Consider the following 12,255-nt stretch of genomic DNA (forward strand, 5'->3'; position numbering starts at 1 on the left):
GGTATTTCTCCTAATGCTATCCCTCCCCCAGTACCGACCCCCAACAGGCCCCGGTGTGTGATGTTCCCCGCCCTGTGTCCAAGTGATCTCATTGTTCAATTCCTACCTATGAGTGAGAACATGTCTTGCCTCTTGTTTTTTGAAAGAGTTTGAGGATTGGTGTTAATTATTCTTTAAATGTTTGGTAAGGCTGTGTGTGGTGGCTTACTCCGGTAATCCCAACACAGAGGTAGAGAGAGGCAGGAGGATCACTTGGGGCCAGGAGTTCTGAGACTAGCCTATGCAACATAGTGAGACCTTATCTCTACTAAAAAATTATATATATAAAAAAATTACCTGGGCCTGGCAGCAGCATCTGTAGTTCCAACTACTCGGGAGGCTGAGGTGGGAGGATTGCTTGAGCCAGAAGGTTCAAGGTTGCAGTGATCTGTAATGGTGCCAGTGTACCCTAGCCTGGGTTACAGAGTGAAACCTTGTTTTAAAATAAAAAGAAAAATGTTTGGTAGAATTTACCTGTAAAGCCTTGTGCTTTTGGGCTTTTTTTTTTTTTTTTTTAATTAAAAAAAATATGGAACGCGTCACAAGTTTACGTGTCATCCTTGCACAGAGGCCATGCTGATCTCTATATTGTTACATTTTTAATATATGTGCTGCCAAAGTGAGTGTGGGCTTTTCTTTTTGAGGAGGTTTTTGACTGTTGATTCAATCTAAGATTTGTTTAGATTTTCTCTCTTCTTGAATCAGTTTTGGTACTTTGTGTATTTCTAGGACCCTGTCTGTATCACCTAGATTATCTAGTCTGTTGGTGTACAAATTATTCTAAATCTTTTCATTTTTAAGGTGTGCAGAATTGTCTCTACTTTCTGAAGTTAGTAATTTGAGTGCTTTTTTAAAATCCTGGTCAGTCTAGCTAAATGTTTGTCAATTTTATCTTTTCAAAAAAACAGCTTTTGGTTTTACTGATTTTTTTCTATTTTTCTCTTCCGTGTTTTGTTCATCTCTGATCTGATCTTTATTTCCTTCCTTCTGCTAGCTTTGAATTCAGCTTGCTCTTCTTTTTCTGCTTGCTTAAGGTATTGATCTGGGTTCTCTTTTCTTTTTCATTCATTCATTCACTCATTCATTTATATATTTATAGAGATGAGATCTTGCTGTGTTGCCCAGGCTAAAGTGCATTGGCGTGACCATAGCTCACTACAGCCTCAAACTCCTGGGCTCAAGTGCGCCTCCTGCCTCAGCCTCTAAGTGCACCTAAAAAAAAGTGTATTCTGCTTTTATGGGTTGGAGTGTTCATATTTGTTTAGCTCTAGTTGGTTTATGGTATTATGTAAGTACTCTGTTTATTGATCTTTTTTTTTTTTTTATTAATTTTTTTTTTGCATACAAAAACAATAAACATTTTCTAAAAATACATACAAACAAAAAGATGTGTATCAAACATATTAGGAAGCTTGCACATGGGAAGTCGGGGAATAGAAATGGGGGTGGGAGTTAAAATAAATGAGAGAGGGACTTTATATGGATCAGTGATAATAACTCAATCCTCTATTTGACAAAGAAGAGGGAGAAGGAAGAGGAAGAAAAAGAAAGTGGGATAAAGGATCAGAAAGGGAGGAAAATAGAAAAAATTAGAGTATGACTCCAGGGTAGACCTGTTTTGTTGTCATTGAGTTGGTTGGTTGGTTTGTCTGTTGTATTCTTCATGTTTCGCCAAGTTGGCCAGACTGGTCTCGAACTCCTAGCCCGAAGTGATCAACCCGCCTCGCCCCCCAGAGTGCCGGGACCACAGGCGTGAGCCACCACGTCCAGCCCCCACATTGCTTCTGGCCTCCGTGGTAGACCTCCCAGACGGAGCGGCCAGGCAGAGGAGCTCCTCACTTCTACCCAGACACGGGGCGGCCGGGCAGAGGGGCTCCTCACTTCCCAGACGGGGCGGCCAGGCAGAGACGCTCCTCACTTCTTCCCAGACGATAGGTGGCCGGGCAGAGGCGCTCCTCACTTCCCAGACGATGGGTGGTCGGGCAGAGGCGCTCCTCACTTCCCAGACGATGGGCGGCCGGGCAGAGGCGCTCCTCACTTTCCAGACGATGGGTGGCCGGGCAGAGGCGCTCCTCACCTCCCAGACGATGGGTGGCCGGGCAGAGGCGCTCCTCACCTCCCAGACGATGGGTGGCCGGGCAGAGGCGCTCCTCACCTCCCAGACGGGGCGGCCGGGCAGAGGCGCTCCTCACTTCTTCCCGGACGGGGTGGCCGGGCAGAGGCGCTCCTCACTTCTTCCCGACGGGGCGGCCGGGCAGAGGCGCTCCTCACTTCTTCCCGGACGGGGCGGCCGGGCAGAGGCGCTCCTCCCCTCTTCCCGGACGGGGCGGCCGGGCAGAGGCGCTCCTCACTTCTTCCCGGACGGGGCGGCCGGGCAGAGGCGCTCCTCACTTCTTCCCGGACGGGGCGGCCGGGCAGAGGCGCTCCTCACTTCTTCCCGGACGGGGCGGCCGGGCAGAGGCGCTCCTCACTTCTTCCCGGACGGGGCGGCCGGGCAGAGGCGCTCCTCACTTCCCAGACGGTGGGTGGCCGGGCAGAGGCGCTCCTCACTTCCCAGACGATGGGTGGCCGGGCAGAGGCCCTCCTCACTTCTTCCCGGATGGGGCGGCCGGGCAGAGGCGCTCCTCACTTCTTCCCGGATGGGGCGCCCGGGCAGAGGCGCTCCTCATTTCTTCCCGGACGGGGCGGCCGGGCAGAGGCGCTCCTCACTTCCCAGACGGGGCGGCCGGGCAGAGGCGCTCCTCCCTTCTTCCCGGACGGGGCGGCCGGGCAGAGGCGCTCCTCACTTCCTCCCGGACGGGGCGGCCGGGCAGAGGCGCTCCTCACTTCCTCCCGGACGGGGCGGCCGGGCAGAGGCGCTCCTCACTTCCTCCCGGACGGGGCGGCCGGGCAGAGGCACTCCTCACCTCCCAGACGGGGCGGCCGGGCAGAGGCACTCCTCACTTCCCAGACGATGGGTGGCCGGGCAGAGGCACTCCTCACTTCCCAGACGATGGGTGGCCGGGCAGAGGCGCTCCTCACTTCCCAGACGGTGGGCGGCCGGGCAGAGGCGCTCCTCACTTCCCAGACGGTGGGTGGCCGGGCAGAGGCGCTCCTCACTTCCCAGACGGTGGGTGGCCGGGCAGAGGCGCTCCTCACTTCCCAGACGGGGCGGCCGGGCAGAGGCGCTCCTCACTTCCCAGACGGTGGGTGGCCGGGCAGAGGCGCTCCTCACTTCCCAGACGGGGCGGCCGGGCAGAGGCGCTCCTCACTTCCCAGACGGTGGGTGGCCGGGCAGAGGCGCTCCTCACTTCCCAGACGATGGGTGGCCGGGCAGAGGCGCTCCTCACTTCTTCCCGGATGGGGCGGCCGGGCAGAGGCACTCCTCACTTCTTCCCGGATGGGGCGCCTGGGCAGAGGCGCTCCTCATTTCTTCCTGGACGGGGCGGCCGGGCAGAGGCGCTCCTCACTTCTTCCCGGACGGGGCGGCCAGGCAGAGGCGCTCCTCACTTCTTCCCGGACGGGGCGGCCGGGCAGAGGCGCTCCTCACTTCCCAGACGGGGCGGCCGGGCAGAGGCGCTCCTCACTTCTTCCCGGACGGGGCGGCCGGGCAGAGGCGCTCCTCACTTCTTCCCGGACGGGGCGGCCGGGCAGAGGCGCTCCTCACTTCTTCCCGGACGGGGCGGCCGGGCAGAGGCGCTCCTCACTTCTTCCCGGACGGGGCAGCCGGGCAGAGGCGCTCCTCACCTCCCAGACGGTGGGTGACCGGGCCGAGGCGCTCCTCACTTCCCAGACGGTGGGTGGCCGGGCAGAGGCGCTCCTCACTTCCCAGACGGTGGGTGGCCGGGCAGAGGCGCTCCTCACTTCCCAGACGGTGGGTGGCCGGGCAGAGGCCTCCTCACTTCCCAGACGGTGGGTGGCCGGGCAGAGGCGCTCCTCACTTCCCAGACGGGGCGGCCGGGCAGAGGCGCTCCTCACTTCCCAGACGGTGGGTGGCCGGGCAGAGGCGCTCCTCACTTCCCAGACGATGGGTGGCCGGGCAGAGGCGCTCCTCACTTCTTCCCGGATGGGGCGGCCGGGCAGAGGCACTCCTCACTTCTTCCCGGATGGGGCGCCTGGGCAGAGGCGCTCCTCATTTCTTCCTGGACGGGGCGGCCGGGCAGAGGCGCTCCTCACTTCTTCCCGGACGGGGCGGCCAGGCAGAGGCGCTCCTCACTTCTTCCCGGACGGGGCGGCCGGGCAGAGGCGCTCCTCACTTCCCAGACGGGGCGGCCGGGCAGAGGCGCTCCTCACTTCTTCCCGGACGGGGCGGCCGGGCAGAGGCGCTCCTCACTTCTTCCCGGACGGGGCGGCCGGGCAGAGGCGCTCCTCACTTCTTCCCGGACGGGGCGGCCGGGCAGAGGCGCTCCTCACTTCTTCCCGGACGGGGCAGCCGGGCAGAGGCGCTCCTCACCTCCCAGACGGTGGGTGACCGGGCCGAGGCGCTCCTCACTTCCCAGACGGTGGGTGGCCGGGCAGAGGCGCTCCTCACTTCCCAGACGGTGGGTGGCCGGGCAGAGGCGCTCCTCACTTCCCAGACGGTGGGTGGCCGGGCAGAGGCCTCCTCACTTCCCAGACGGTGGGTGGCCGGGCAGAGGCGCTCCTCACTTCCCAGACGGTGGGTGGCCGGGCAGTGGCGCTCCTCACTTCCCAGACGGGGCGGCCGGGCAGAGGCGCTCCTCACTTCCCAGACGGGGCGGCCGGGCAGAGGCGCTCCTCGCCTCCCAGACGGGGCGGCCAGGCAGAGGTGCCCCTCACCTCCCAGACGGGGCGGCCGGGCAGAGGCGTTCCCCACCTTCCAGATGGGGCGGCGGCCGGGCAGGGGTTGCAATCCCAGCACCCTGGCAGGCCAAGGCAGGCGGCCGGGGGGTAGAGGCTGCCGCGAGGCCAGACCACGCCACTGCACTCCAGCCCGGGCAACACCGAGCACTGGGTGAGCGAGACTCCGTCTGTAGTCCCAGGACCTCGGGAGGCTGAGGCGGGCAGAGCACTCGTCGTCAGGAGCCGGCGACCAGCGTGGCCAAGATGGCGAACGCGTGCCTGCATGCAAAGGAGAAAAGGCAGGTAGCGGTGGCGTGCGCCGGCAGTCCCAGGCAGTCCGTGGCGCGGGCAGCAGCAAGCCGAGTAGATTGCAGCCTGGGCCAGAGAGGGAAATAAGAAAGAAAGGGCAGGGCAGGGCGGGGCGGGGCGGGGCGGGGCGGGGCGGGGCGGGGCGGGGCGGGGCAAAGAAGGAAGGAAGGAAGGAAGGAAGGCTCTTTATTGATCTTATGTCTACTTTATTATTCAAAGTGAGTTGTTAAAGTCTCTAACTGTTGTAGAACTGTCAGTTTCTCCAATTCTGTCAGTTTTTAGCTTTATATATTTTGTTGTGCTCTTATTAGGTTTGTTTATATTATTGTCTTCTTGAAGAACTATTGCAATATTTAGTGACCTTCTTTGCCTCATAAATATTTTCTTATTAAATTTTTTTTTCTAGAGATGGGGTGTCTAGCTCTGTTGCTGAGACTGGAGTGTAGTGGTGTGATCACTGCTCACAGTAATCTTGAACTGTTGGGCTTCAGCAGTCCACCTATCTCAGCCTCCTGTCATCACAATTTTTATTGTAAATTTCATTTTGTCTGGTACAGGCTGAGTATCCTTTATCTGAAATGCTTAGGACCAGAAGTGTTTCAGATTTTGGATTTTTTTTTGAATTTTGAATGTTGCTAATACATAATAAGGTATCTTATGAATGAAAATAAATTCATTTGTTTTGTATATGCCATATGCATATAACCTGAAGGTAATTTTATAGCATATTTTTAATAGTTTTGTGCATGAGACAAAGTTTGTGTATGTTGAACCAACTGAAAGCAAAATGTCACTTTCTTCTCCTGTGAGCACTTTTTTTTTTTTTTTTTTTTTAAAGAGACTGGATGTAGTGGCTCATACCTGTAATCTCAGCACTTTGGGAGGTTGCGGCAGGATTGCTTGAGCCCAGGAGTTTGAGACCAGCCTAGAGAACATAGTGCGACTTCATCTCTACAAAAAAAAAAAAATTGTTTAATTAGCCAGGTGTGATGAAGTGCACCTGTAGTCTCAGCTACTCCGGAGGCTAAGGTGGGATGATCACTTGAGGCCAGGAGTTGGAGGCTGCAGTGAGTTGTGATCATGCCACTGCACTCTACCCTGTCTAAAAAAAAGGAAAGAAGGAAAGAAAGGTGTCACTATCTCTGCCACCCATGTGGACAATCTGTGGTTGCTTGGCATCACCATCATTCCTGACTCTGAATTTATATGCTACCAATAAGCATTCATTTTTGCCCAGGTAGTCCTATAGCATTTCCCTAATGTTTTCATCTGTAGTTTCATAGTTTTGGGTCGTATATTTAAGCTTTAATCCATTTTGAGTTGACTTTTGCATATGGTGAAAAACAGGGATATAGTTTCATTCTTCTGCATGTGGATATCCAGTTTTCCCAGCACCATTCATTTTATATTGATTGATTGATTTGTTTTTTCGATGGGTTCTCACTCTGTTGCCCAGGCTGGAGTGCAGCGGTATGATCATAGCTCACTGCAGCCTCGAACTCCTAGGCTCAAGCAATCCTCCTGCCTTAGACAGAGTGCTGGGATTACAGATGTGAGCCACCATGCCTGGTCTATATTTATTTATTTATTGAGATGGAGTCTCACTCTGTCACCAGGCTGGAGTGCAGTGGTGCGATCTCGGCTCACTGCAACCTCCGCCTCCCAGATTCAAGCGATTCTCCTGCCTCAGCCTCCCAAGTAGCTGGGACTACAGGTGCGCACCACCACACCCAGCTAATTTTTGTATTTTTAGTAGAGACGGCATTTCACCATGTTAGCCAGGATGGTCTCGATCTCTTGACCTCGTGATCTGCCCACCTCAGCCTCCCAAAGTGCTGGGATTATAGGCGTGAGCCACCACACCTGTCTGTTTTTGTTATATTTACCCTTTTGAAGTCTGAGAGTTTTTCCTAATTTTTTATCTAGGGTTTTTCTAGTTTCATATCTTAAATTTAGGTCTTTAAACCATCTTGAGTTATGTTTTGTATCTGGTGAGAGGTATGGGTCCAGTTTTATTCTTATGCATTTGGCTACCTGATTTTCCCAGTACCATTTATTGAATAGGGTGTTCTTTTCCTAGTGTGTATTTTTGTTGACTTCGTTGAAGATCAGTTGGATCTAGGTGTGTGACTTTATTTCTGGATTCTTTATTCCATTTCTTTGAACTATATGCTTATTTTTATGCCAGTACCATGCTGTTTTGGTTACTATAGCCTTAAAGTATAATTTGAAGTCAGATAGTGTGATGCCTCCCAGCTTTGTTCTTTTTGCTTAGGATTGCTTTAGTTATTTGGGCTCTTTTTTAGTTTCATATGAATTTTAGGATATTTTTTCTAATTCTGCAAAAAATTATGGTAATTTGATAGGGAGTGTGTTGAATCTGTTAATTGCTTTGGGAAGTGTAGTCATTTTAATGATATGATTCTTCCAGTCTCTGAGCGTGGGATGTATTTCCATTTGTTTGTGTCGTCTGTGATTTCGCTCATCAGTGTTTTCTAGTTGTCCTTATTGACATCTTTCACGTCCTTGGTTAAATGTATTCCTATGTATTTTATTGTTTTTGTAGCTATTGTAAATGGGATTGTCTTCTCGATTTTGTCCTCCGCTAGATTGTTATTGGTGTATAGAAATGCTACTGATTTCTGTACGTTAAATTTGTGTCCTGAAACTTTACCAAATTTATTTATCAAATCTAAGTGTTTTTTGTGGAGTCTTTAAAGTTTTCTAGATACAAGATTATATCAGCGAACAGGGACAGCTTGACTTCCTCTTTTCCAATTTTGATGCTTTTTTTTTCTTGCCTGATTTCTTACGATGGTGAATAGAAGTGAAAATGGGCATCCTTGTCTTGTTTCAGTTCATACAGGAATTGCTTTCAACTTTTCCCCATTAAATATAATGTTGGCTGTTCAAGCGATTCCCCTGCCTCAGCCTCCTGAGTAGCTGGGACTATAAGCGCATGCCACCATGCCCGGCTAATTTTTTTTGTTTGTTTGTTTGTTTTTTTTTTTTAGTGTTTTAGTAGAGACGGGTTTTTACCATGTTGGCCGGGATGGTCTTGATCTCCTGACCTTGTGATCCAGCTGCCTGAGCCTCCCAAAGTGCTAGGATTACAGGCGTAAGCCACCGTGCCTGGCCTGTGTATTTATTTTTTGAAGTAGGTTCTCACTTTGTTGCTCAGGCTGGAGTACAGTGGCATGATCTTGGCTCGCTACTGCCTCAACATCCAGGGCTCAAGCAGTCCTTCTACCTCAGCCTCTTGAGTAGCTGGCCAGGATAATTTTTTTCTTTTTGTATTTTTTTTGTAGACATGGGATTTCATCATGTTGCTGATGCTGGTCTCAAATTCTTGAGCTCAAGCAATCCACCTCCCTCAGCCTCCCAAAGTGTTGGGATTACAAACATGAACCACCATGCCCAGCTCATGATGATCTTTTTAACGTGTTGCTGAATTTAGTTTTCTAGTATCTTATTTTATTTTTATTATTTATGTATTTGTAGAGACGGTCTCACTGTGTTGTGCAGGCTGGATTGCAGTGGTGCCATCATAGCTGACTGCATTCTCAAAGTGCTATGGTCAGGCTATCCTCCCACATAAGCCTCCTGAGTAGCTATGACTACAGGCACATGCTACCATGCTCAGCTAATTTTTTAAGTTTTTTGTGGATATGGGGTCTTGGTATGTTGCCCAGGCTGGTCTCAAACTCCTGGCCTCAAGAAGTCCTCCCACTTTGACTTCTCAAATTGTTAGGATTATAGGTTGAGCCACTGCCCCTGGCCTGCATCTTTTCAAAGCATTCAGCCTAATTTTTACAATGTTTTTCAAGAACTACAGCATACAGATAAAGAGTTCCGTGTAGTTTAAAGATCAAAAGGGAACACTGTGTACCTGTCCTTCAGAGAAGTAGAACATGACCAGTGTCTGAGAAGGCCCTATGTCTGCCTACCTTTTTTCTGGCCTACTAGCAGGCTTTACTATATGTTGTGACAGCTAGATATGCATACAAGTAGGAAAGTTTCACCCAGAAAAATCTGGTTCGTTAGAAGAAAATCAGTCAACAGAAACAGCTGTAAAAATGTTGAGATTACGCCTGGTATAGTAGTTCATGCTTGTAATCTCTGCACTTTGGGATGCCAAGGTGGGCGGATTACTTGAACTCACGAGTTTGAGACCAGCCGGGGCAACATGGTGAAACCCTGTCTCTACAAAAAATACAAAAATTAGCCAGGCGTGGTAATGTGCACCTGTACTCCCAGCTACTCAGGAGGCTGAGGTGGGAGGACGGCTTGAGCCTGGGAGGTGGAGATGGCAGTGAGCCGAGATTGCACCACTGGACTCCAGCCTGGATGATAGAGTCAGACCTTGTCTCAAAAAACAAAAACAAAGACAAACAAACAAAAAGTTGAGGTGATAAAATTTTAGTACACAAGGAGATGAAAACAGAAAAAGTAAGTTTAAGATTTTTTTTTTTTTTTTGAGATGGAGTCTCGCTCTATTGCTGAGGCTGGAGTGCAGTGGCACGATCTTGGCTCGTTGCAACCTCTGCCTTCTGGGTTCAAGTAATTCTCTTGCCTCAGCCTCCTGAATAGCTGAGATTACAGGTGTGTGCCACCATGCCTGGCTAATTTTTATATTTTTTGTGGAGACGGGGTTTCACCGTATTAGCCAGGCTGGTCTCAAACTCCTGACCTCAAGTGATCTGCCCGCCTTGGCCTCCCAATGTGCTGGGATTACAGGTGTGAGCCACCGCACCCAGCAGTAGGTTAAATAATTTAAAGCAAATATGAAAATACTGAAGAGAGAAATGGAAGATACAAGAACCAACTAAAACTTGTAGTGCTGAAAAATACCTGAATTGTTGCTTTTAAGTAAGCAATTTTCCATTTTTTGTTTTTTTTTTTTTTTTTTTTGAGACGGACTCTTGCTCTGTTGCCCAGGCTGGAGTACAGTGGCATGATCTCGGCTCACTGCAACCTCTGCCTCCAGGGGTCAAGCGATTTTCCTGCCTCAGCCTCCCAAGTAGCTGGGACTACAAGCACATGCCACCACGCTCGGCTCATTTTTGTATTTTTAGTAGGGATGGGGTTTCACCATGCTGGCCAGGCAGGTTTCAAACTCCTGACCTCGTGATCTGCCCGCCACAGCCTCCCAAAGTGCTGGGATTACAGGCGTGAGTCACCACGCCCAGCCGCAGATTTCAACTTTTAGTTGACAGTGTATTTTGGTAATTGGCCATATTTCCAGAAATGAAAGCATAGATGCATTGTTTTCCTCCAGTTGTATTTTTTTTTTTTTTTTTGGTATAGTAAATCCCAAAGAGCTTTGCTCTTTTCCAGTTTCATTATTTTATTTTTCATGTTAGTAACTTCACCCAATGTGGTAGTTTTTAAAAGTTGGAGATATAATTTCAGTTTAGCTTTAAGTTATCAAGTGAAGAATGTCAGTAATATTGCTTTGGTCAGATAATAAAAGATAAAAATTCTATGATTAAAAAACAATCAGGTAACCAAGATGAGTAATGAGTGAATGAAATAAGGACTAATATCATTAAAGTAGGAGCTGAGTATTTACTATAGGAATATTGGAGAATGATTAAACATAAATTGTGTTTCATGATGAACATCCACTTTTTAACTATATTTTTATATAATTAACCATTATCTTTTGATCTTGAAGTATACACCTAATCATTTCATAGACAAGACTGTGCTACATCCTTAAAATTTACTATCCTGTTGTTAGGACAGTACTGAACCTCTTTATGTGCTCAGCTATGATTAAAGTTACATCCTTGGTATAAACATACCAACTTCCAGTTACTAAACATACCTGAAAGCTTTTTAAGTTGCCACACTTACCAGTACTGATTTCAGGGCCATTGGGATTTATCTATGCATGGACCAGGTTAGAATGATGAATTATTTTTTTAATTAAGATTTTTAAGTTTTAATTCATTTTTTTCAAACATTATAACTTATATTTGAATATTCATACCAATTTCTGGTTGAGAAAGTTAAGAGATACTGACTTGGGCTACTGTCTTATCTATGTTTCGAATTCAGAATTTTTAGCCTTTTGTTTAGTTTTTACATGGGGCATTTTTCTCTATTCACCTTTGGATTTCTTTTTTTTTTTTTTTTTTTTTGTGAGACGGAGTCTTGCTCTGTCGCCCAGGCTGGAGTGCAGTGGCACGATCTCAGCTCACTGCAAGCTCCGCCTCCCGAGTACATGCCATTCTCCTGCCTCAGCCTCCCAAGTAGCTGGGACTACAGGCGCCCGCTACCACGCCTGGCTAATTTTTTGTATTTTTTAGTAGAGACGGGGTTCACCATGTTAGCCAGGATGGTCTCGATCTCCTGACCTTGTGATCCACCTGCCTCAGCCTCCCAAAGTGCTGGGATTACAGGCGTGAGCCACCGCACCCGGCCACCTTTGGGTTTCTTGTGTTGGTTTTCTTTTGATACTAAGATATATTAAGATGTTTAGTTGTTTATTCAGAATCATCAAGTACTTCTTATTTGAAAGGAGCTAAACATTGACTCCACTTAATCATTAAGAGTAAAATTATTTTGATTCTCCAGGACGACCAATTACTAAGGAGAATTTAATTTTGTCTTTGACAACAGTGACAAGAGGAGAGTTTAAACCTCTGTTTGACTTGAGAATAGTCTCTGGAATGCTCAGTCATGAAGTAACATGTTGTGTACATAAGTTTTGGTTTTAAAATAATAAAGCACTTCTCCTAGAAGCATGCCAGGCTGGAGTGCAGTGGTGTGATCTCGGCTCACTGCAAGCTCCGCCTCCCGGGTTCACACCATTCTCCTGCCTCACCCTCCCCAGTAGCTGGGGCTACAGGCACCCGCCACCATGCCCAGCTAATTATGTTTTTGTATTTTTAGTAGAGATGGGGTTTCACCGTGTTAGCCAGGATGGTCTCAATCTCCAGATCTCGTGATCCGCCCGCCTTGGCCTCCCAAAGTGCTTGGATTACAGGTGTGAGCCATAGCTTCTGGCCGAAGCTTAATTTTTCAAGAAGTATAGCATGTATAACCATAGCATATGTGATTGTTTTATAATATTCTGAATCCAGTGTGATTTAATTGCAATATCATAATAAGGCATAAAAG

The 12,255-nt window shown here is 49.1% G+C and overlaps 1 pseudogene; it reads right to left on the bottom strand.

Moving 5' to 3' along the window:
• Positions 1-562: 562 nt before the first annotated feature.
• LOC129483606 (uncharacterized) lies at positions 563-662 on the bottom strand (annotated as a pseudogene).
• Between the last annotated feature and the right edge of the window lie 11,593 nt (positions 663-12,255).

The sequence above is a fragment of the Symphalangus syndactylus genome, chromosome 5 (genome assembly GCF_028878055.3).
Source record: "Symphalangus syndactylus isolate Jambi chromosome 5, NHGRI_mSymSyn1-v2.1_pri, whole genome shotgun sequence".
Taxonomy (NCBI): domain Eukaryota; kingdom Metazoa; phylum Chordata; class Mammalia; order Primates; family Hylobatidae; genus Symphalangus; species Symphalangus syndactylus.